Source organism: Bos grunniens, chromosome 13 (genome assembly GCF_055505025.1).
Source record: "Bos grunniens cultivar Pamir isolate PY7600 chromosome 13, Bosgru_T2T1.0, whole genome shotgun sequence".
Classification (NCBI taxonomy): Eukaryota; Metazoa; Chordata; class Mammalia; order Artiodactyla; family Bovidae; genus Bos; species Bos grunniens.
In genome coordinates, this window is record NC_141177.1 from 672,777 (window position 1) to 699,418 (window position 26,642).

General features: G+C 43.4%; 1 long non-coding RNA gene across 1 annotated transcript in view; it reads right to left on the reverse strand.

The window, feature by feature from the left end:
* The window catches only part of LOC147359939 (uncharacterized), a 79,337-nt gene extending 53,577 nt beyond the window's left edge, over window positions 1-25,760 (reverse strand). Inside the window, exon 1 of the long non-coding RNA XR_015138547.1 lies at window positions 25,638-25,760. This is a non-coding gene — a long non-coding RNA (uncharacterized LOC147359939). The remainder of the gene's footprint in view (window positions 1-25,637) is intronic.
* Between the last annotated feature and the right edge of the window lie 882 nt (window positions 25,761-26,642).

The window sequence follows — 26,642 nt, forward strand, 5'->3', positions numbered from 1 at the left end:
ATAACTCACACAGCTACAAAGTCAGCCTTCCTTGCACAACACCATCGCAGACTTTGCCATGGAAACATGGACAGCCTTGCTAAGGACTCAAGCCTCCTACACAGTAAACAAGGATGAATCACTTTATTTTGTCAAGTTGGCAAAAATGTCTGCTGATTGTGGACGCTCAGCAAAAATAGAGACATACACAGCCTAGAGCAACAAGATTAGACGGAAAAAGCCATTTTATCCAATACAACTTCATTAATCACTGTTGACTGCTCACAAATCAGTGTCAAACTCTTTATCTACACAAATAAAATTGTTTTGCCTATCTTTGCTCATTGAGAAATAAAGAAATAAACTAAAACTGTCCAGTGTGGGTTTTCACCATATTTGGTAGGTCTGCTTGCAATACTCTGACTTAAACGTAGGATTGTTGCACCTCCAGATACATTCTATGGGACACGACGGTGAGGGGACGCATTAAGGTCGTCACAGTCAGTCTTTCAGAGCAAGTCAGAGTGGGCCACCAAGACCACAGGCTGGTCTGCAAACTAGCTGCCTCAGTGACATTCTGAAGCTTGTTTGAGGCAAAACTGTGAGCTCTGCTCAAAAATGACTGAATCAGGACCTGCACGTGAGCAGGATTCCTTGCTGACCTGTGTTCACATTAAATTTTGAGAAATACTGCACTGAGAGCCTGTGCGATGCTCATCAGGGGAGATCTGCTAAATCCATCAAGATGCTCCAGGCACGTTAACAGTGGTTTGAAAACAGCCCCAAGTTGGTTTCCGGTTCGTGTTGATTGTTTGCTGCTGACCTGCTTTCCTATGCAGTGTGTTCCAGGGACAGGAGCCAGCTCCAAAGGGAACGGGACTCTTGAGCAACTGAGAGGGAGCCAACCTGTATGAAGTAGAGCACATGGCATAGACAAGACTTTGGTGGGTGCCCAGTGATTTTCTGAACCTCTCCTCTGAACCCGAGGCATCGGCCAGCACCCAGATCCTCAGTCCTGGGAAGCCTAAAGTAAGCAAGTCCTCTGGCCTCCTCAGGCAGCTGAGACCAGAATCTCTGGGTGTGGGTCTCAGGTGTGAGTATTTTTCAAAGCTCCTCACACAGCTGCTCAGGTTTGGGTACCACAGTCTGGTATTGGGGGTGTCAGATGGGAGTCTTTCAATCCAAGGTAGTGATCCAGCAACTACCAACAGGCTAAATCTGGCCCCACGTCTGTGTTTGCAAATAAAGTTTTATTGGATCACAGCTATACTCATTTTTTTTGTTGCTGCTTATCGCCACAGTGGCATGGGGAGTAGACCTGAAATATCGACCATCTGGACCTTAAAGAAATGCTTTTACAGCTCTGAGATAAGCTCACACAGCGGCTGTTAAGAAGAATTATCTAAGAAAAAAAACCCATCCAAGAGAAACTGAGTTTTTGCTTCCTCAGTCTTAACAGGTAGAGGATTGTGAATTTTAGCGAGTTTGTGTGTGTGAGTTCACATACTGAGATTGAGGTATAATTATTTTGTTTTGTTTTGCCAGGAATTCTAGTGAATATAGCCTATCCTGTGAAGAAAAAAAAAAGTGATATTCTATCCTGCAACTAATCACAAGTTCTACCTACTTGCTTCAAACAAAGCATTTAAAAATAAGAATAGGTATTTAAAAAAAATAGATGGGTGGTTTCTATTTTTTAAAGCAAGAAGAAAAAGAACATGTGTTGCATGAAATGATGCAGAAACCATTCACTTCTTGAAACCACACGCCTTCAGGAGAACCTCGGCAAAAGTGTCATCTATATTTTCATAGAAAATTTGTTACTTATTTTGGGGGACTGTGCAAATCAAGTTTTTTTTTTTTTCCATTTCCTATTGGCTCCCCTCTCCCATGACTTTACCTCGGGTCTATCCTTTAATATGCATTTGCTCTACCAAGACAGTGTCTTCCTTTGGAGGAGTCTGGGCCCAGCTGGATGAGTACATCTATGCTGACTTTCTGTCCATCTTTCCTTCTAGTCAAGTGTCACTAATTTACTGAACCTCTTCAAGCTTCCCTTAAGCAAATGCCAATAATGACCTTCTGTGGATGTTTGAAAATTAATCAGAAGCATTATACATAATCAGTTACAGTGCTGGGTACAATGACCGCTTTTGCCGTTTGAGGGGAGAGAATTTCTTTATCATTCCCCCTTCTGATTGTCTCTAACTTCTGTCCTGTTGACTCCGAGGGTGAGATCGTGCTGGCAGAGCTGCTCTGCACGCTGCGGATGCTGCAGCATCTCTACCTTCTTTGGCTTCCCTGGTGGCTCAGCAGTAAAGAATCTGCCTACAATGCAGGAGCTGCAGGAAACGTGGACTGGGTCGAGAAGGTCCCCTGGAGGAGGGCACGGCACCCACTCCAGTGTTCTTGCCTGGAGAATGCCATGGACAGAGGAGCCTGGCGGGCTACAGTCCATGGGGTTGCAAAGAGTCGGATATGACTGAAGCGGCTTGATACTGCACGACTGCCTTCTGCCTTGATTCCCTGGTGGGTCAGTGGTCAATAATCCGCCTGCCAATGCAGGAGAGGCAAGAGACGCTGGTTTGATGCCTGGGTCGTAAAGATCTCCTGGAGGAGGTAATGGCAACCCAGTCCAGTATTCTTGCCTGGAAAATTTCATGGACAGAGTAGCCTGCAGGGCTACAGTGTATGGGGCCACAAAGAGTCAGACATGACAGCGTGAGCACGCACACAGGCTACCTTCTACTCACTCGATGCCAGTAACATCTGCCCCCTATTCAGTTGTGACAGCCAAAACTGTCTTCAGATAATGTCAAATGTCCCTGCAGGAAGAGTCATTCCTCGTTAAGGATCGCTGTTCTAAGGAGAGAAACCTAGCCCTTCTTCAGGGTATATACATCCTGAGATGTATATATGCTTATATGCATGTACACGTGTGTTTCTACAGGTTGTCGAGGAGACATCTTAGTCGCATTTTTAAAGTTCACTTCAATGAATGTAATGAGTTGCTGGCTTTGCAGTCCCTATTTTTATTCCACATTTTATTTTATGAAAAGGCTAGATGGACCTCATCTGGTTCCTTCACATCAGACAGGGTAACGCTGAGCATCTGTCTGCCAAAAAGCATCACATTGCAAATTGGACTGTCTTCCCATTTCTCACTCAATCCATCTGCTCTTGGTTTGCAGCATTGGGAAGCAGCTGATGTGGTCAGCATGTCTTCAGAGTGATTTTCAATAAAACTTTATAGATTCAGGACTGTTCCCCAGCTATCAATATATCCAGCATGTAAAAGTCATTCCAGTCCAGAAGAAAACTGGACACATCTCAAATTCTACAACCCAAGACCATGTCGTAGGAACTCTACAGCACATTCCAGTCCGAAGTCCTGGGCTGTAAGACTCCAGCATCTGTATTTACAACCACCACGCCCCCCACATGCTCTGTTGTATCACTTTGCTGAATGCCACACACTGGACCCCAAGAAGTGCACAATATCCCAATAGCCTGGACCAAAGAGATGGACATTATCCAGAAGGCATGGGTTCTCTTCAGCTGAATGGCAGGGTCACTCCACTTAAATATTACAACATGCTTTAATTTGTAAATACTTTTTTTTAAATTTATTTTTAGTTGCAGGATAACCGCTAGACAACACTGTGTTGCCTTCTGCCACACAACACCGTGGATCAGCCGTGAGTACACATATGCCCCTCCCTCCTGAGCCTCCCCTCTGCCCCACCCTTTTCAGGTGTCAAAGATCATACAGCAAATCCCACTGGCTGTCTACTTTACACACGGGGGACTACATGTCCCCTGCTACTCTCCACTCATCCCTCCCTCTCTGTGCCCGAAGTCTGTTCCCTGCGTCTGCATCTCCCATTCTTCCTGCAAGTAAGTTCCTCAGTACTATTTCACAAGATTCCACGTGTGTGTGTTAATATCCTGTACTTGTTTTTCTCCTTCTGATTGAAATTGTAAATACTTTTCTTTGCACCCATCTCTACACTTTCCTTTGAGCTTTTTTTCTGCTCAGGAATACAGTTTTCCCAGCCAGGTATTACCCCTTAACTCTAACGTGGTCTCCTGCCTTCGGGGATGGACACACCTGTCTCCCCTTCCTGCCCCCTTCCCCCCATCAAAGCAGGCACTCACATGCTTCCTCTCAGTTTTTGCCCTTCTTACCTCCAGCAGACACTGTGAACTCTGCCGGATTAAGCGCACCGCTGCAGATGTTACAGTTTATAAGGTTTAGGGCAACAATTCATCTTTTCCTCCTCTGGTGCTGTCACCACTGCCCTCCAATTCTCCACCCTTCAAAATTAGGGGCAGAGAAGATGAGCAGCTGCTTTTCCTGCTGCTCTGAATAATTCATGCCAGTTTAGCTTCAGCTTGGTGATATCAGTGGCCTTGTTTAATACCGAGGGGAAGGAAGGGCCTCTTGAGAATTTTCCAAAGCATGAATTTAAAAGGAATAAGATTTTTTTAAGCCTCCAGATTCTTCTGACTTTTTCTCCAACACAAATAAAATACAACAAAAATTAAATTGACAATGGAACTTTCATTCTTTTCAAGATTCTTCTTCAAGATGAAATTAATCAAGTACATTTATTTACATTTACTTTAGGAGCTATGCCATCCAGCCAATAATCTGTGTTGAGTATTCTCTGTGCTACAGGCACGTTACTGGGCAGCTGGGGGGCTGGGGGTGGGAGACGCTGGCATCCCCCTCAACCAGGGGGCGTACCTGCTGGAGGAGGAGACGGATACACATCAAAAGAACTGCCGAATAACCACTCTCAAGGCAGCAGACGCCCTCCGCTATGACTATGGACCCACTACATTAATTCATCTTACAAATGCTTGTATTTAAGGGCTGTGCACCAGAGGCTACTGGACAGTGAGGAAACAGCAGCGCGTGAGCGAAACGGACACAGCGGCGGCCTTGATGGAGCTACTCAAGTGCGGGACCGAGCGGTTGATCGTCTGCACGCACATAAAGGCACCATCTGAGATGAGTGCAGCGAGAGAACGCTCCGCAGCAAGAACACTTCCCAGGAGTTCTCACACGTCCGCTTATCCGCTCATGCCTTCATCTGAGTGCTGTATGTGCGTTTCCTTCTCAGCGCTAGGCACTTAGATTTCAGCGCTGGCTGCGGTTGGATGGGCCCCCTGACCTCACAGGACTGCAGTCACCTGGAGGATGAATAATTGAAGAAGCAAAAACAAAGACGCTCATGTACCTAAAACTGTGCTAGTTCTGGGTCAAGGTTGTAAATAGGAAATACGTAGACTTTTTACATGAATTACCTTACGTAGCGCTCATAACTGCCCTTTCCATGTGATTAACTTGTTTACACATGTTGGCACAGTGGTAAAACAATCTGCCCTCCAATGCAGGAGACCCAAGAGCCGAAGGTTTGATCCCTGGGTCAGGAAGACCCACTGGAGTAGGAAATGGCAACCCACTCCAGTATTCTGGCCTGAAGGAGCCTGACGGCTACTGTCCCTGGGGTGGCGAAGAGTCGGACACAACCGAGCGACTGAGCTGCATGCGGGCAAACCTGAGTCTCACAAACGTTTTAAGGACACGGGACTGATAAGCCCCATTGAGGCATCACCACCATGGGTTCCCATTGCTTTAGGATAAAACTTAATCCCTGACTATTTACAAAGTCCTGGATGAACCACCCTTGTGTTGAAGACAGACTGCAGGATAAGCAAGAGGCTATTGGCCATTACACACGAGGCTAAGACTGAAAGCAAAAATCAACATTATATCGAGCCCTTGACCTCCATAGCTCTGTGCTTCTAAAAAGAACCCATTCAGCTCTAAATATCACAAAGCTTGACTCTAGTATAGTGTGACTCACTGTATTTTTTCGTGTTTACATCCTTTGCTCAGATTTTCTCACGTTTATCTCCGGTTTAGCAACATGGCTCTTGAACAGCTTCCAGATGTTGTTCTATAGCCCCGGCCAGATTTCACTCTAACTAGTGTCAACTCTGCATATAAAGAAAGGAGTTCAGAAATCAGGATTTCCTTTCCTGCCAAGAATCCCTAGAAACCCTGATCCCAATATATTGTAGACATTTTTCCCTTAATTTTACCGTTTAGCCTCTAAGTCTAACCAGGTGGTACTAGAGGTAAAGAACCTGCCTGCCAATGAAGGAGACACAAGAGACACGAGTGTGATCCCTGGGTCAGGAAGATGTCCTGGAGAAGGAAATGGCACCCCACTCCAGTATTCTTGTCTGGAGAATCCCATGGACAGAGGAGCCTAGTGGGCTATAGTCCACGGGCTTTCAAAGAGTCAGACATGACTGAAATGACTTAGCATGCACCCATGCAGCTTCTAGGGTCTGTGCTTGGTTAATGAGTGATGGAGTTTTGTGCAACAAAAATCAAAACAGAACACCATGCTTTTGGAATAAAAACTGATACATTTTATCTAGATGAGAAAAAAAAATGAATTTGGGAATATTTTGGCTACTTAGTAATACTGAGAGTGACCTATGAAGCTAAACTAGAGGGGCAACATATGTCTGAAACTAGACAAAAAATTTCTCCCATGAGATCTATTTCAATTTTTTTCCCTTAATGTCCAGTTACAGGGTTGGGCAGTGATGTTCCCTGAGTCTGTTTCATGTCACTGGTGTCAGAGTAGCTGGCGTGAAACATGATAATCGGGTTCAGGACCTATGATTTTGAGTTTTTCATGCCTACAGTGTCCTTAAAATTAATCTGTTGAATGTACAATTATTTTAAACACCCTTTTTAGTTAGAAATCATTTTTAAAAGATAATTTTACATTAAAATATGACTCCTTATCCTTTAATTCTTAAAGTTTAAGCTCATTTAATATAGCAAAGGTTGAATAAATTCTCTAGGTAATATATGGATGTTAATTAAAATTCCAAATCTACCTTCAGTGGAGATACCACATCAATATGTTTCCTTTGAAGCAAACCAAATTAAAAATGTGACTTTAAATTTATTATCAAGTATCTGTTGAGGAACTATTATGCTTTTGTTCATTCTTTTGTTTTTTGAGTAGGAAAAGAAACAAAAATTTTACTCAAAAGATATTATGGTGTATTGGGATCACAGTGTACTGGGAAAAATTTTAGCAGATAATTAAAATCAAGTGTGATTACATTTGTCTTAGATTTTTTTTCTCTGTAAAGAAAATCTCATTATTAAAATCCCTATAAGGAAAAAACAGGTTTAAAAAATAAAACTTTGTGTAGATGGAATTTTAAAATCCTTTAACGCCAACTTGATTTTTTTTTCCCATGAAAGCTATTGTTTTCTAATACTCTTTGTGAATAACTTGGCTCCCACATTGAGAGGAGAATCGTGATGTAATTAAGAGCATGGACGCAGAGACTCCTGTCTGGCCTCAATTCCGTCTCTGCCAACCTCTAGCTGCAACTTTGGACAAGTTCCTGAGACATATTGTGCCTCCGTTATCCTATCTGTAAAATGAGATAATCATCATAGCTATTATTATCAAGTTACTAAAAGGCTTAAATGAACTCCTAATTGGAAGTGCTTAGAGTAATGTTTTATATCTCACAGACACTCAAGAAGAGTTGTTTATTATTGGAGAAGAGGGCGGCAGAGGATGAGATGGTTAGGTAGAGTCCCCAGCTCAATGGACATGAATTGGAGCAAACTCCTGGAGACAGTGGAGGGCAGAGGTGTCTGGCGTGCTGCAGTCCACAGGGTCACAAACAGCTGGACACAACAACCAGTTGTTAACATTATCATTTCACAGCAAGAGACTATCTTCCTATACTTTTTATTGCTTTTAATTTTACACAATACTTTTGCATTTCTTATCCAAATTGACCCTAAAACCACCAGCTAAAGATGGGGAAGACAATACTGCCCACTATATATGGGGAGCCTGCATCTGAGAGCTTGAGACTCTCAAGTTTATTTCACGGCACAGGAATCCTTGTTCTCTCACACCTCCCCTACCGCCATGCTTGGCTGGGAGTCCAGATGGACTTGATCTTTACTGGTCACTTGGTCTTCATTTGATACCTCTCATCAGTTCTTTCACAGGAATCGAACATGACTGAGCGACTTGACTTTCACTTTTCACTTTCATGCACTGGAGAAGGAGATGGCAACCCACTCCAGTGTTCTTGCCTGGAGAATCCCAGGGACGGGGGAGCCTGGTGGGCTGCTGTCTATGGGGTCACACAGAGTCGGACACGACTGAAGCGACTTAGCAGCAGCAGCAACAGACTGACCAACGACTCTGGGGAAGTTAAAAACCACATTGTAGGAAGTAAGTTGGAGAAGCATTTCTGTCCACAAACCCAGAGGAGACAGCTCGATCTGCCTCTGAAGCCATTAGATAATACCAGGCAAGAGTAATGGAGTGGGGTGCCATTGCCTTCTCCAAGATAATACTTGTAATGATACCAAATTAGAATGAAGTCTGATGGGTCCAACCGGGGCCACCCTCAGGTAATTCTCATTGATAAGAGTAACTGTGTGTTTTCTGTAAACCACCCAGTCCCCCTACCCTAGAGGAACAGAGCTCACAAGAAGGCTGCAGGTCTTGCAGGATGGCCGTAGGCTGCACCTGTGAGGGGTAGAGATATCTTAACACGCTCTGTCCCCATCTCAGTCATCAGGCAGCTTCCCTCTGCACTGAAGGCTAGTAAATAAGTATTAAATGAATTAATCATAGCATTGCTTCAGGACTTGAATTCATGGACTTAACTAAGCACTATATGTTAAAACACATGGTATGCAGGCCCTGAAAATGTTACTTCTTCCTTTCTTTGCAAATAAGTATAATAGCACTGTACCATTCCAAGCAGACATGCATTGTTTTTTCACTTAATAATAAAATTGTTCACTGAATGACTAAAACTCTTTGCTGATTGAGTATATGGCCTGGAGATATGCTTCTATTTGAGTGCAAAGGAAGCTGAGTAACCCTGTAATTATTATAATATTGTTTTCCATCAACAGAATCATAAAGTTGAATCGGGTAAGTAGTGGTTAGTAGTTAGTGGCTAGTGGTTAGTAACCGAACTGAAGGCCACCCTGCTCCAGCCTGCTAGTTTATGCAGGAATAAGACTACTGCGTAGCCAGATATTTTTAAGGGAATCCAAATCAGTAGATTATTATGTGAAGTTTCCAGATTATTAAATATTGATCATAAAATGCATTTAAGGTAACACACCAGGCATCTGCTTCTTGCCAAGTCGAATAATAGGAATTGTATTTACTACCCCCTAGCAAAAAACTACACAAGATACTTAAAATAACGGATACGGTAACGAAGGACAATGATCCCGAGAGGTAGGAAACACAGGAGAAAATCCATAAACAAGAACCCAATAAACTTGACTTCACCACAATTTAGAACTTCTGCTCTTCAAAAGACAATGTTAACAGAATGAAAAGATTGGAAGGAAATGTATCTGGTAAAGCACTTGTGTTCAGAATATATAAAGAACTCCCCAAACTCAATAATGACAAATATTACATAGTATCATTTACATGTGGAATCTAAAACATTGACACAAATGACTGTATTAATATTTACAAAACAGAAACAGACTCACAGACATAGAAAACAAGCTTATGGTTAATAAGGGCAAAGTGGGTAGGGATAACTGAGGAGTTTAGGATGAACATACACACACACTGCTATACATAAATTAACAACAAGGACCTACTGTATAGCACAGGGAACTGCACTCAGGATTTTGCAGGAACTTCCACGGGAAGAGCACCTGAAAAGCCGCATATATGTGTGGCACTCACAGTGCAGCTGAAACTAACAAAACTGCACAGGAACTAGACTTCAGGTTTTAAAAATATAAAATAACACTCAATAAGAAATCAACAAAATATTTGAATGGACTTCACCAAAGAAGATATACAGATGGCAAATTAACACATCAAAAGAAGTTCAACATCATTAACCAGTAGTGAAATGCAAATTAAAACCCTGATGAGATACCATTACAACCCATTAAAATGGCTTGAATTAAAAATACTGGCAATACCAAATGATGGTGGACACGTGAAGAAGTTAGGATGTGAAGAAAATGGTGGTTGGAAATTAAAAATATTGCAACTACTTTAGAAACACAGTTTGGCAATTTCTTTAAAACCTAAATATACACTTATTTTCTCAGCTAGCCATGCCGAGTGCAGGTATTTGCTGAGGAGAGAAAAATGCATCATCCATACAAAGATGCATACCCAGATATTCACAGAAACTGCATCTGCAGTGGCCCCAAGTGAAAATAACCCAAATATCCATCTATTGATGGATAAACATATGGATATGTTTAAACACATGGATAAACACATGGCATATGGATAAACACTGTGGTATGTCTATACAATGGAAGACTAGTCCACAAAAAAGGGATGAATTATTAATATCTACTGCACCATGGATCTCAAAATAATTATGCTCAGTAAAGAAAAACAAACCAAAAGATTATATTCTCTATGACTCTTTTTTATAAATCTCTAGAACATGTAAACTAATCTGTCAATCTGGGCTGCTATAACAGAAATACCATAGCCTGGTACTGTCTTAGAAACAATAGAAATGTATTTCTTACCTTTCTGGAGTCTGGGAAGGTGAAGGTTAAGATTTCGTATCTGGTGAGAGCCTGCTTCCTGGTCCTGGATGCCATGTCCTCACCTGGGGGAAGGGGTGAGGGCGACCTCTGCAGCCTCTTTTTTAAGGGCACTAATCCTATTCATGAGGGCTCCACCCTCATGGCCTAATCACCCCTCAAAGACCCCACCTCCTAATACCATCACACTGGGGGTTAGGTTTCAACTGATGAATTTGGGGGGAACATAGACACTTAGTCTACTGATAATCTCTAGTGACAGAAGGAAGAACGGGGTTACATAGGGATAGGGTAGGGCAGAGAGGGGCAGGCGGGAGGAAATACAGAGGCATATGAGGATATATTTGAACTTCCCTGGTGGCTCAGATAGTAAAGAATCTGCCTGCAATGCAGGAGACAGGAGTTTAATACCTGGGTCAGGAAGATCCCCTGGAGAAGGAAATGGCTCCTCACTCCAGTATTCTTGCCTGGGAAATCCCATGAACAGAGGAGCCTGGAAGACTACAGTCCATGGGGTCACAAAGAGCCGGACACAATTGAGTGACTAATACATTACTTTTTTTTTTCATGAGGATATATTTAGGGATAATGGATACGTTCACCACCTTGATAGTGGTGATCATTTAGTGGGTATACACGTACAAAAAATTCTATAAAATTATACTTTTTAAATATGTTTGGAATTAAATGTCAATTACAGCTCAGTAAAGCTATTAGAAAACAAAACAATAACATGGATTTTAAAAGGTAAACACCAGGTCGGCGACACGCAGGGACTCTGGGCTATGAGTTTGCAAACTCTGATCTGTGTTCATGACTTACTTTCAGGAAAATACTCACAGCCCCGAACACCTACACTAAATTACGAAATGAAATGTTTGCTAAATGGGGGCTCTCTTGTTGGCTCCTTTCAAACAAAGCAAGTACCACTTCCAACTCTTTCCTTGAATGATCCAAGCCAACTCTTTCTGAATGGTTTGATGGCTGCTGAGCAAAAGTTCTGATTAAAGTCCAGAATCTCTTAATAGCAAAAGATGGCATGCGAGGCAGAACTCGTTTCCCTTTTGACGTTCACACATAATTCCTCTTCACAGCGGCAGGAATTACAGGTTTAATAGCACCCTGAATCTCTGCTGACAAAGTCCCTTCCCAAACCTCACTTGCCTCACACAACAGACTCTCTCTGTGATGTGGAACTATTGTTCACAAAGCACTGTGAAGACATCTTTCTGAAAGACTCCAATACGTGAAGGGAATGGAGATTTTCCTTACAGCGGGTTTCATAAATGTATGAGGTAGAATAAAAAGTTTTAAATCCGCATTTAGGAACTTACTGAAAGCATCTACGTGTAACTATGGATTGCACGAGCTGGGCAGAATGAACAGAGCTTTCTGTTTCTCCTCTGCTCCCTTAACCTCGCTCCCTTTTCTACACTGACGTCTTTGGAAAGACTCAGGCTTTTTCATTCAGGAGCATGGTCATTTTGGTAATAAGAAGATCCAGCCAATGGAAACACCGCTCTTCCCAGCGCTGTAACGCCTGTCTGTCTCCACTGGCCTCAGAGTGGCTCCTTCCTCCCCATCGGCCAGGCCGACTGCGGTCCCGGGCAGAGGCAGCAGGCACAGGGCCTGCCGCGGGCCAGCGGGCCGTTCCTGCTCTGTCTGGCACGTGGGGCGCATTCTTGAGAGCGGCCCCGTGGGGGCTCCATCTACGCGCCCCCGCAGAGATCCGAGCCGTCTCTCCCGTCGTCCGCTGGGACGCCTCCTCTCTGCGGGGGCGCCGGTCTGTGGGGCTTCCAGGGCCTCCTTTACGACGCTTGGTTCTGCCTTCAGACGGTCACGGCTGGTCCGTGAGAAGCGCGCCTTCCTGTTCTGAGCCCAAGGGAGGCTCGCAGGGCAGCCCTCTCTGCTCGGCTAAGCCCTCCACCCCTCGGCTTCCCTTCATTCAGCATCCGATGCTGATCCTTACGTCCCCAAAATCAAGGAGGACGTATGTCTAGTTCTCAATGTGGTTCTCTTCAAAATCTCTCCGTTGGATAGAGGTAAAGAATCCGCCTGCCAATGCAGGAGACCCCGGCTTGATCCCTGGGTCGGGAAGATCCCCTGGAGAAGGGCACAGCTACCCACTCCATTGTTCTAGCCTGGGGAATCCCATGGACAGAGGAGCCTAGCGGGTTACAGTCCATGGGTTGCACAGAGTCGGACACAACTGAATGACGAACACTGACACTGCCTAAGAAAGTAACACCGTGTTCATTTCTCCACCGCGAGGTGCAATTCCGGAATACACAGCACAGCCACTGCTCTGCGCGAAGACCACCGAGTCCTGGCCCTGCCGCCCCTCCGCGTGGCTGGTGGCTGCGTGACTGCTGCTGGCGGCACCCCAGAGTCCTAACCTCTTGGCAAAGCCTGCGCAGCTGGTGGAACCTTGAATTAAAATGAGAGAGCATTTGTCTCTTGTCCATTTCTGAGCTTTAGAAAACAACAGGAAGGTAAGGGAAGGCAACAGAAAAAGTCATATTAAATTTCATAAGCTTACTTAGAAAAAAGGGCTCAGTGAATGTTGTAATTACAACTGGCCAATAGCTTATCTCTCTTTTCTCTGTGCTCCAGGGATGAGATCATACTGCAGTTTTCAGCTTAAAATTAATTCCATGAAAATCTACTTTATGAGAAGTTTTGAGAATTTTCTTGAATTACAATCCATAAATGAAAATGTGTGGAAACATGACTCAGAATAACTTGAACTCAGTACCTCAGTGATTATAACCTTATTTTAAATTGTTTAAAACATTCAAGCTAATCATTTAAATTATCTAAAATTCTTTGTGCTAAAATACCCAAATGTTTCAAAGGAAAGTAGGTTGGGGTGATAGTGTTTTATTTAAATTAAATACATAATTGCCAAAAGTATATTCTTTAAGGTTCGGGGAGCTTGGGTTAATTCAGTTTTCACTGCCTGCTTAAAATGGGGTATGTTCAAAGAATATAGAACTAGGTTGGATATTTGCTAAGCTGCCACTTATCTCTATTACCTTATGATTCTATCTTTGCTATTTTTAAATGACAATATCCAGGCTTAAAACGAATGTAAAAATGGGTATAAATGTAAAAAGGCGCTCCTCTTCCCATCACAGTCTGACCTTGATACCACACCTCAAAGGGAACTATCGTAAACAGCTTAGTTCTTTAATCTACACACACACATACACAAACACACACACATACACACACACACACACAAACACACACACACACACACACAAATAAATATCCAGTGGCACAAGCTTACACAGTGCTTGCCTGCTTGCTTTTACCAAAAAACACAAAAAGCAGGGGGCGCCTCTCAGCACAACTCTGTAACCAGCTTTCTGGTTTGTGTTGTCCCGTCACTTCCTTCTATACATCATGGCTCTCCTTTAGCAGAGGCATGCATGATCTGTATTTCTTTTTAAGGTGGTCAACACAGCTCATATTTACTAGGTCAATTCATTTAATCATCTAGTCTTGTTGGTCTTTCAGGTAGCTTTAGGGTTTTTGTTTTCTTTTTCCAAGGCTGCCATAATTATTAATGTGCCGTGCTGTGCTTAATTGCTCGGTCCTCTCTGACTCTTTGTGACTCCATGGACTGCACGAATCCTCATGTGCCCACCAGGCACCTCTGTCCATGGGATTCTCCAGGCAAAAGTACTGGATTAGGTTGCCATGGCCTCCTCCGGAGGATCTTCCCGACACACAGCACGAACCCAGGCCTCCTGCAATGCCAGTGGATTCCTTACCATCTGAGCCACAAGGGAAGCTCAAGAATACTGGAGAGGGTAGCCTGTCCCTTCTCCAGGGGATCTTCCTGACCCAGGAGTCCAACTAGGGTCTCCTGCCTTGCAGGCTGATTCTTTACCAGGTGAGCTACCAGGGAAGCCCAAATGTCAATAATAAGACTTAAAAGTCTGTATGTGACATTTTCTTGTTCAGAGCTCCCATTACTCTTGCTTATATTTTAAAAAATAGAAAATGCAGACATTAAGACGAGTAGTTAACTCAAGGGTGAGGACAGGGGGCTGCATGGGAGCGGGTTTTGATGTCTCTGGCCATGATCAGGCAAGTGGAGTAAAATGAAACATAACCGAAACTCCTTCCCCGTGGGGGTAACAGTCTGCCCTTTGCTCAGACTTATCCAGAGATACTGCGTTGTAAGTACCAGATGGTCTATGATGCTGCGGCTTTATTTTATGATTTTCAAAGGTTGGAAAGAATCAGACACTCCAGGCTGCTTCTCTGCTGCGCATGAAAGACCCACAACCTTTGCACGGTCCTGGAGAGGGTCACCTGACCTTCAGTCCCTCTGAACGTCCTAGGGAGACCCCTGAGTCCTTGAGGGCAGGCCAGTGTGTCTTTCTATGCTCATTTGGGAAAATATGCTCTTTATTAATCCAGACACAGTGCTCAGGCAAATGGAATGAGCAAAAAGGGACCACCAGGTCCATTACAATCAGAATCTTCTGTGTATGTAGATAAGATAAAATGGATTACATTAGCTGCATGTGTACATTAACTGTTCATTTTTCATACAGATAGTCCTGTTTAATAAGTAATGGCACCTTAGTCCATTAAGTTTCATGGCTAATATGTCCCTCCTCCCTCTGAATCTTGTTTAAAGAAAAAACATTTGGTTGGGTAATGTGCAGGATGTACCTTGGGGTACCAATTTATAGTACTCTCTTATCAGAAATTGCTTCCAAATGCCTCATATCCATATTTGAAATTCTGCAGGCAACAATTTCCTACACCGTGCTTGTGGCGCTCCATGGCAGATTACCTCAGTTGATGATGCAGTGGGTCAGGTAGAGAGCGGACGGATACACACAGGGGAAACCAAACAGAAACAAACGACTATCGATTTGGACAAGATTTCTTATTGCATGGAATTTTTAAATTTAACCATTTAACTAGTGTAGTAAAGCCAGGTTTTATTCATCAATATTGTAATTCCTAGAATATTGGCTACAGCTGTCATTTTTAAAATACATTATTTACATACATGTTATACAAATGTCTTTGGACTTTCTATTCCTTCTGTCTTTATTCCTGAAAACCCCTTTCACGGGTCTGTGTCTGGCTTATCATTTAGCTGTTAGTCCAGGTCACTTCCTCATGTCAGGCAAGGCATTCCTGGGCCGATCGGCAAACGTAAAATACGGACTGTGTGCATTCTAGCTTTGTATCCATGTTAAACATCCTGGCTATGACACCGTTCTATGGTGATTTCTAGAATGACGTTGTTCTTAGGACATACACACTAAAGGATTCATAAGTGAGTATCACAAGTGAAGGATCAAGATGCCCAAAGCTCTTAATTGGGTCAGAACAACGTATTATACAACAATTATACAGAAAATATGGCAAAGTGTTAGCAGTTGGTTAAACTGAAGGAGTCATGAGTCAACGATACTACTTTTGTAACATTTTCTAGATTTGATGTGTTTTCAAAATGAACAGTTGGAAAAAACAGAATAGCCTCCTTAGGGAAGATGTCTCTCCATTACTGAAGTCTCCACTGCCCCGTGCCGTCTATGCATGGCACATTCACATCACAGAACATTGACTTAACATCACTAGAATGCTTTACTTTTCAGTAACTCTGTCTGCCATCCTTCCAGACAGAATGCATGTAGGGCCTTCACATTCATCACCTCATTATACAGAACATTTCACAGAATGTTAAAAGATGCTCAAAATTTTTTTTTCTGAAAATATTTTTTGAAAATCTTAATTCATGGCAAATTCATATCAATCACCCAACATGTTTTCTGAAATTAGTATCCTTCTCGTAGTTGCCAGATTCTTGGGAAATGCAAATCTTTTGATGTGAGTTAAAAGTGTAATGTCCACACACACACACATAGCTAACCAACAAGCGTGGCAGAGCACAGTGACTTTACTTGGCCTGTTCATCCCATTCACTGGCATCACTGGCAAAAGTCAATCGTGGATTGACTACATTTCCTTTAACATCGGCACAAAACCCAGCATCTAGTAGCTCTGGCAGAACCAAGAGGAGACTCAGGCCCCGTCACCAAGTGCACACGTGTGCCGTGTACACTGGCAGAACCGTGACTCAGCCCACGTCACTAAGTGCACACGTGTGCTGTGTGTGCTGTGCGCTCAGTCACCTCTGACCCTGCGATTCGTGGGCTGTAGCCCTCGGGGCTCCTCTCTCTGTAGGTTCCCCAGGCAAGAACACTGGAGTGCCCTGCCATTTCCTACTCCAAGGGATCTGCCCAACTCGGGGACTGAACTCACGTCTCTTGTGTCTCCTGCCTTGCCAGGCAGATCCTTTATAACTGGGCCACCTGGGAAGTCCCTATATGTGTAAATATACACATACTTTACTAAAAACTCCAGAAAAACAGCATGTAGTCACAAACATCTGTGCCCAGAATAGGCATCTGTACAAGACACATCCTCTTTGCTTTGTCCATATTTAGAGAAGCCCAGCAGCCGGTGGTCTGCCTATTCCTTTTACAGGAATTTCTGGTCAATGTCCAACCTGTTTCTTCCTGATCATAACTGATTTTCCAGTGCGGATTATAAAATTGCATCTGATTTCTGTTGGATTTTATTATTTGGAGGATTTTTGGAGTTCTAAACTTATGCTTTTCCTTTGGATGAGGAATAGGTATTTTTCACCAAGATAATAGATGCAAATGACATGGCTGAGGCTAGTTATCAAGTCAAGTTTACATAGCACATGGGGTGCATGCTTTTATGCTTTGAGGTGTTTTGATTTTTGTTGGGCAAAACAGCCATCTGGCAGATCAGAGAGAACAATTCTAAAATGAAAAGGATCCCTCAGCCTAAAAATAATGAGCTTCATGGGTGCAGCTCATTTTTTAGTTAATTGCCCTTAATTTATTCAGCTGAAATACCTTACAGTTTTCCGTGATTAAAGGGCACCATGTTTGACTTGTCATTGAATTAGTTTGATATTGATATAAATGAGCCATAAAGTATCTCCATGATTGCTTCCTGAATAATATAAATGTATTTTCTTTTGTTACTGGCTCAATAAAGAATGAGATATACCTGATCTGTGGGTTTTTAAGCAAATCTTCTGCAGTTTGGAAATGAAGGGAAGATGGACTTAATCAGCAAGGAATGTATTTCCACAAGAAATTAAAACGTCTGTTGGTAATGAAGCTTATTTACTGTGATGCAGAATGAATAATGGTACCAGTTTCCATTTCTGTCTTAAACCTGAAAGAAATAAATCTCCATCAAAAAAAAAAAAAAAAGAGGAAAAAAGGAAAAAAACCAGCTAGACAAACAGATGTCTCACCCCAACCCCTCTGTTGAACAATGGTCTAATTTACAGTAGCATATTGACTGAATTTGCTGTTTGCCTCAAAACTGTGTATTACAAACATATATAAAAAGTCAATTTATTATAGGATAATTTAAGAAAATAAAAAAAGAAAATCTACACATCTGCTAGGCATGTCTCAGATAAAAACAGCTTATCTGTACTGCAACCTTCTGCACAAGTCATGTCATAAGAAGCATCCAGCTAAGGGTTACGTGCCAGCAAGATGCACTGAAAGGAGGGCAACTGGTAGCCTCTAAATGCTGATATGTTTTGCCCCAAAACACCGAATGAAACGCTCCCATTTTCTTTCTTTGAAGGACTTTTCCATGTTTCTAGAAGATATTGTTCAGTTGCTAAGTCCTGTCTGACTCTTTGTGATCCCATGGATCGCAGCACGCCAGGCTCTGTCCTCCACTATCTCACAAAGTTTGCTCAAGTTCAAGTCAAAAAGATGAGCCATTTGAAAAATATACCTAGAATTTCAAACCTAACTACACAGATCTGAACCCCTTTATTCTATTAAGTCTTCTCCCCTTATTTCTGATTTCTGACCATGTCCTTACAGCTTTTAAATGATTGTGAAAATTTTAATTGTTTCCTGGTCCTTTTAACTTGCCTTGGTGCAAGGAATCTGAGACAGAGCTGTCCACCAGAAATAAAATGTGAGTCACACATGAAAGTATAGATTTTCTGGTAGCTACATTTTTAAAAGTAAAAAGAGGAAATTAATTTAATAGTATATTTTATCCAACACAAATGTGTCCCCAACATTTTCATTTCAACCTGTAATCAGCATAACAATTTTTTTCATAGTAAGGCTTTAAAATTGAGGTATAGAATACTTAGGCACACGTAGTGGACTGAATGCTTTTGTCCTAAAATTCATATGCTGAGATCTGCAACCCCAGTGCGGTGATATGAGAGGGGGCCTATGGAAGGTGATTAGGTCATGAGGGTGGAGACCTCAGGAATGAGATCAGTGCCCTTACAAGAGACACCAAAGAACTCTCTCTTTCCGCCCACCAAGTGAGGAATACAAGGAGAAGGCAGCAGTGTGCAACCCAGATGAGGCTCTTAGTCGACCCTGGCATGGTGGCACCCTGGTTTCAGCTTCCAGAACTGTGAGAAATAAATCACTGTTGTTTATAAGCTACCTCGTCTATGGTACCTTTTTTTTTTTTTTTTTTAGCAGCCCCAGTGGACTAAAACAGAACATCTCAGCTCAGATAACCACATTTTAAGACTTCAAGAACCACACACGGCTTCTGGCTGCTGGATCAGAAACCACAATTCCAAGAGAAACATACAGAGTACTAGAACTGATATCAATAAGCCTCGAGGCTTGCAGTTGCCCTCCGTCAACTGTCTCGAGCAAGTTAACCAGGACACTGAACCCAAGGGCTAAGGGTTTTAAATCTTTAAAATAAACAGGTCAGGGTAGATGGTCTTGAGTGTTTATTTTAACTCTAAGATGATGATACTGTTATCATATGAAGAAACTTTTGCTTTCTGGCTTCCCTGGGGTTGCTCTGAAAAACCGTTATCCATGGTTAAGTAAATAACATTCCCGCTGAGGACCACTGTGGAGCAGCGACTCAGGCTTGTCCTGCGAGGAGCAGCTGGCTTGCAAATCGGAGCCTGCAGCTTAGAAGGCCTGCTCTAGGGATTCTTTTGGTGAAGGCTCATATTTAAAATCACAGTCTTTAAAATTTGCCTTTTACTTTTTAATAGTATCTTAATAAACATGACATGCATCCTCCAAATACATTTAGGTTTCTCACTGCAGCTAGTTTCAAGTGCGTTGGTTGTTGACACCTGGAGTGTGTCTGTGGGGCTCACATGAGTGCTAAGTTGCTTCCGTTGTGTCTGACTCTTTGTGACCCTATGGACTGTAGCCTGCCAGGCTCCTCTGTCCATGGGATTCTCCAGGCAAGAATACTGGAGTGGGTTGCCATTCCCTTTCCCCAGGGAAATTTCCTGACTCACGGATTGAAGCTGGGTCTCCTGCATTGGCAGGTGGATTCTTTACCATCTGAGCCACCAGGGAAGCCCCATTTTAAGTGAGACCATCCCGCAAATACCCTCCATATCGCAAAATGCTAGTCATCTCCGTGTGGGTGTGCTGGATGCAGAAACATGCTGCGCTGACATAGGTCTTAACTACGTTGCATGGTCTTCATATGCGGGTGGTAAGTGCACGACATGCATCATTTCCTTTCATTCACAGTGAGGGAAGGGGGGGTTGGAAAGATTTGCTGGTTTTCTCAAGATCACCCAATTGTTTCCTAGTGAAGACAGAACTTGAATGGAGACTCTCCTCCTGATGGATGAGGGTGTTCTTAGCCACTAGGTCCTGCTCCCTAACTGTCCTTTTCTGCTCAGGTGAGCCACTCCTCCAGGTCAGTCTCAACCCTGGCTGTATATGAGAATCACAGGGGGCTTTTTATTTTTTTAACTTAAAAAATTGCTTTACAATGCTGTGTTAGTTTCTGCTGCACAATAACATGAATCGGCTATAAATACGCATCTACCTCCCACCTCTGAGCCTCCCTGCCACCCGGCACCTCATCCCAGCCCAGCAGGCCATCACAGAGCCCGGAGCTGATGCACAGCGGGAGTTCTAAACCTCCCACTGTCCTCGCCCACCCACAGCACCAAAACCTACTGACTCAGAGCCTCTAAGCACCATCTGGGCTGGGGTGAGGCCTGGAGCTGGGTGTTCTTTCAAAGGTTTCCCATACACTATGATTTTCATCAAAAGCAGAAAGGAAACCTTAACCTAAGGAACAGCTACTTCCATTTTACTCATTAAAATATAAGTCTGCACACACAAAGAGAAGTAGATGACTAAAATTGTGTGAATATGTGTGTGCCAAAGGTACTTTTTACTAAACATTTTAAGTATAAGGATGGTGTGTGCTTGTCTTTTAAAATTTCAGTTCGTGTTCCTTAAGCATTTGTTTGTATCATAGGCAAACACCTTCAGAGACCTGCTGGTAGCCCACTGTTTAATTCTCTTCCAATTTTTCCATCTCTTAAGCAAGTTCTCAGCTCTCACATCCCACTCTGAATTAGCCTGAAAACCGACTAACGTATCTTTTAAATTATGTATCATGTGTCAATATGTGTGCAAAATACATAAAATTTGTATTTCAAAATAATTTTTTGTATTTGTTTTTGTCACGTAAAGGGAAGCCCTTGGGGGGACCGAGCTCTTTCTGTCTTTCTGCTCATGCTTCTTGCCCTTACGCCCCACACGATCGCGTTCCCCTCCAGAGTTTTGCCGGAACTCCTGTGGGAGGAGGGCCTCCGAGGGACAGGACTGGCCTGGGGCGGTTCCTCCTCTCGGCTGAGTGGCCAGGCCATGTCACAGGCTCTCTCTGCTGGAAAAGGACGCTGGGAAAAGGGCCTCCTTGAAGCAGGGCAAACGGGCTCCACGCCCAGGCTCCAAAACGTGAACGAGCAAGCCAACAAAATTCCCAGACAGCCGCCAAAAGCAGCGAAAACATACAGAGTGCTAAGGACGAAAGGGGGGCCTTGGGAATGGGGCGCCCACAAAGGGGACGCCGTCCCTCGCTGAGGCATCACGGCTTTCCTTCTCCATGTTCCAGCGCAGCCTGTCACTGTATGTTCATTCACTCACCTCCGTCTCTTGCTTATTGTCTACACTGCCCTTTGTTTCTGTAGGGTCAACGTTTGCTCTTCTCACCAGAGCCTCCCTGCCACCTACCGTGTTGTTTGGCCAAGAAATGTAACGAATCTTTGGTTACTGAAAGCTGAATGATGAGGTTATGGAGTGAGGAGAAGTAAGGACAGGAGGGGCTCCTGTTTCCCTTATCTAACCGAGACCTACTCTTTTTAGTAAATTGATTTTTTTTAATCAGAATATCTTTAGTGTTTTAATACCACCACACTTTAAACAGTCTTTTGTTATGTTTGCTTTCAATAAAAGTTTTGGCATAAATTCCCAAACCCTGATCATAAGGAAGATCATAAGGAAGAGTCCATATACAATGCAGAACAATATATCATGACTTCCACACCACAGAGCAAAGTCTAATGCAATGCAGTAAATACAGATACAACACTGAAATGAAATTCACGGAAATGAAAGTTACATAAATCAAAATGTTAATCAGTCATATTGAAGCTAACTTTAAAATTGCTCCCTTAGACTGTTGTAGAAACTAGGAAATCTTGTATCAAAGTATATAATTTCATTTCACAAAAATCTAAACATCACGAAATCCTTTCTCTACACCGCCAGTGATATTGAGTCAGACTGGCTGAATCCCACTGCGGGGGTCTCCCCTTCTTTCTAAGCCCCACGTTCGCTCAGCTCTAATCTCTCACTTGACCTTTTTCCCAGATTGCAGGTCATCAGTTAATGCCTTAGAAATTGGCACGGATGGTGCATATGCAGACTCAGCAAAGAAAAAAAGATAGGCTTGGAAGAAAGAACGGAAAACATTATACTCTTGCTTCTTTGAAAGATAAGGTTCAGCTTACTTTGCAAAGAGTATTGAACAAATCATAGTACCACACTGTGTCTTTTAGCAGCGATTTTAGAAAGGTCCCTTTACCCTTCCATCAATTATTAAACAGAGCGCTCTAGTTGAGAGGCCGCCAACTCTCACTTCCCATGCTATGCTGCTGCTAAGTCACTTCAGTCGTGTCCGCTCTGTGCAACCCCATAGACGGCAGCCCACCAGGCTCCCCCGTCCCTGGGACTCTCCAGGCAAGAACACTGGAGTGGGTTGCCATTTCCTTCTCCAATGCATGACATCCTCAATTTTTCCTTTGACCCTAAATGACCTTGGAGAAAGCAGATATCCACTCTGCGCATCAGTTGCATTCTTGTAAGTGCCCTGCTGGAAGCTCAGAGTCCAGGTTCGTGGTGACAGACAAACGAGATGTAGAGGGCATGGACATTGGTTGGTGGAAAACAGACACTCTTCTAATGAGATTATGTTCTTCCCTTGTTTAAAATCTTCCAAAGTCTTTCCATTACCCTCAAAATAGAACCGACTCTTGGCTCGCTGACGCCTCCTCATCCCTCTGAACTCGCTGCGTGGGCGTCTCCATTCTCTGTACCCCACCCAGCCCAGCGCACTCCTCTTTATCACAGCGCTTCTCTGTGTCTAGATGGCTTTACTGCCAAATCGTCCAGCAGCTAATTCTCAGCATCACCTCTCAACCCCCAAATCCTCTGTTAAGGGGCTTCCTATTTACTGCCTTGTCTAGACCCTCCTTAACCTCACACTCTTTGTTATACTCTTCATAGCACTATGTGAATGATTATGCTTGTTACAGGTGAGTATTCTGTTTTCTCTGCCTAACACGAAAGTTTCCCAAGGGCATCACTGTCTACCGGGAACAGTACATTGTAAGTATTAAAGAAGAACTACAATGAATAAATAATGTTTGGTTAAAATGAATACATTTCAAATAGTCTAGTTCAACACACACATCCTCACTCAGCTTCAGAGAGCAGCTAGAGCATTCTGAACAGGGCCTGGATACTTTGCTGTAAATGCAACTTACATATGCAATGCCTGAGACATACGTAACCCAGACGTCAGCTGTGACCTCATTCATTCATTCACTCTCCATGTGCAAGGTCCTAGGCTGGGCACAGAGACATGATGGTACGGTCTCATTAAGACGGTCACGAGTCCTCCAGCCCATAACGTATGGGCATTGGAGACAGTCGGTGTTTCTCTACAGCTTTGCGCTGAGTAAGGAACGAGGCAGAGTGACCCCTGGTTTCGAATTCCTTTCTCTGTGCACGCGTCATTTGCTGCCCACAACCCGTCACCCAGCAGGCATTCACCTTCTTAATGCATGCTCACAGAAGCTGCTGTGGGTCCAGCGTATTTGTGAGTGAAATAAACTGTCACATAACAGGGATGGGGTTGCTGGAAAGGAGAAATTCTTTAGTAAAGCAAACACACAACATGTGAACATGCTTCTTCTCAGAACCACTTGCCTCCAGCCTCCACTCTGCAGCTTCACACACCTTGTAACAGGCGATGCTTCACTCTCCCCTTCCCCCTTGGCCCTTCTTAACTCTCTCTTCTCCCCTTCTTGGAGATGCTGTCCATAATATTTTAATAAGGCTTATTGCTTGAGTTCTGTTGGCCAACATCTCAAAATTTCACCCAACAACCCATGTGCCTTTAAACACACACACACGCACACAACTATACAACTAGAGCAATATCTTTCCTAAGATACACCAAATGCCCCTTCTTACCATATTAGTATTTTTTTTCATCTTATTACACTCAGGTATATTGTCTGAGGCTTTCCAGGTGGCACAGTGGTTAAGGACCCGCCTGCCAGTACAGGAGACACAAGAGATGAGGGTTCAAACTCTGGGCTGGGAAGATCCTCTGGAGTCGGGAATGGCAACTCCCTCCAGTATTCTTGCCTGGAAAACTCCAGGGACAGAGGAGCCTAGTGGGCTACAGTCCATGGGGTCACAAAGAGTCAGGCATGACTGAGCCCACACATAAATACTGTCTGAAAGAATGGTTAGGGAAAAGACCAATGGCTGGTAACCAGAATGTCAGGGTATTAATTACACGCCTCATGATAATGTTTTATTCTGATAATAGCTGTTGAAACCTAATATAGATTTCCCTCACAGTCTGCTGGTTAAGACTTTGCCTTCCAACGCAGTGGGTATGGGTCTGATCTCTGGTTGGGGAGCTAAGACCCCACATGCCTCAGCCAAAAAACCAACAGGTAAACCAGAAGCAACATTGTGACAAATTCAGAAAGACTTTAAAAACGGTCCACACCAAAACACCTTTAAAAGAAGCATAATAATGAAAAAGTGTGTTTTCTGTATGCCAGTCATTGTTTTAGACACTTTGCATATGTTATCTTATCTCAGTCCCATATTTGCATTATATGGTAGGTTCCCAGGTGGGATCAGTGGTAAAGAATCCACCTGCCAATGTAGGAGGTGCAGGGAGCATGGGTTCGATCTCTGGGTCAGGAAGATTCCCTGGAGCAGGAAATGGCAACCTGTTCCAGGATTCTTGCCTGGAAAATTCCATGGACAGAGGGGCCTGACGGGCTAAAGTCCATGGGATTGTGAAGAGTTGAACACAACTGAACACAACAACACTATCCCTGTTTTATGGATGAAAAAACTGAGGCAGGGGTGGGTTAAATGATTTGCCCAAGATCACAGAGCCCTACAGACGTTGCCCGACGTCACAGCTCTGACCAGACTCACGATGTCCAAGAGCAGGAGGGTCAGAGGAAATGTCCTCCTTCCCAATGAGCCGAAATTGTATCTGTGAGCACTGGTGCCTTCCCTGCAGAGAAGGGAGTGACAAGAGAAGCCTGGCACGGGATCTGATGGAAAGATTAAAGGTCACAACGTCCTCAACTTACTAAAATCAGAAGCCAGTGCTTACCACCACTGAGTACGTGCCAGAGTCTGCGAAGCACTTGCAAAGCTTAATCTTGTTTTAACCCCTCCAGTCTCCAAGGCAAGTATCATACATATATTTTAATATGCTTTCAAATGGCTTAAAACCCTTAGGTCACAAATCTGATGAGCAGAGGAACTGGGCTTCTGCTTCAGTGAGACTTTTCACCTGCTCCCCTGTCCTACTCCGCTCCACGCTGAGCTGTGTTTACCTGAGCGGGTAGGCCATCGGTCACTGTGCCGGCCCACAGCTCCCTCGCAAGCTCACACTCACACGTCGTCTCACCTCTTCCCTTGGGTTACTGTCATAAACTGCATGTGATGACATTTCTCCCCTATTCAAAAGAAACAAAGAAAGGATACTGATAAATTCATCCTAACTGAGCAACCCTTTTCAATTTCCACTGCATTTCATAGTAACCAAATAACAACAAGCTCATGGAGGTAGGTAGGGTAACTTATGGAGACCTGGTTTTGCTCAGGATTTTTAAAATCACATTGTCTTGCATATTTACGGCAAATCTTATCTATAAAAGACATTTTTGAAATGCCATCTTGCTACACAAATCTGATATTCCGTGATGTCTTAAACACGTTACAGTACTCCTATGGGTGAGGGTACTGTGGAGGGTCTTTCAATCTATATCAGCTCAGGTGTGTTGGTTTTATGTGTTTATTTCCTCTGAGGGGCTTCATATATTCTCACCAGCCATACTTCTGAAATAACTGAGAAGCAGCAGGTAGTCTAGGCAGTAAGTAATCCTTTAGAATACATAAATCTTTTGACTTGGTGGCTCCTTCAAGATATGTCACAGTAGCTACTTGAAAAATGCTTTCTTTTTGCCAAGTGATATCACAAAGGCTTGGGGTTGGAAAACCTGTGAGCCATCTGAGACGTTTGTCGCAGCTGAGAGATGGGTCTGTGAGATGCCTCCTATTCTGACCACCATCTGATGGCAACTCCAGGCTGTTATCTGTGTGGGAACTGGCCCGTTGCACTGAGTCAATCTGCAGAACTGTGAGGGACAATAATAAATGCTTTAAAGCACAGAGACCTGGGATGGCTTATTTTGTAGCAATACAGGCAAGGGGAACACTCATTAAATGTTGCAATTTCAAGCCTCAATTTTCTAGGAGCATTTCATGTACAAACAACCACACAAAAGCAAACATTTACGGTGAGCTTCAGATTTTCAAGCCATGGTCAGGCAACTGCA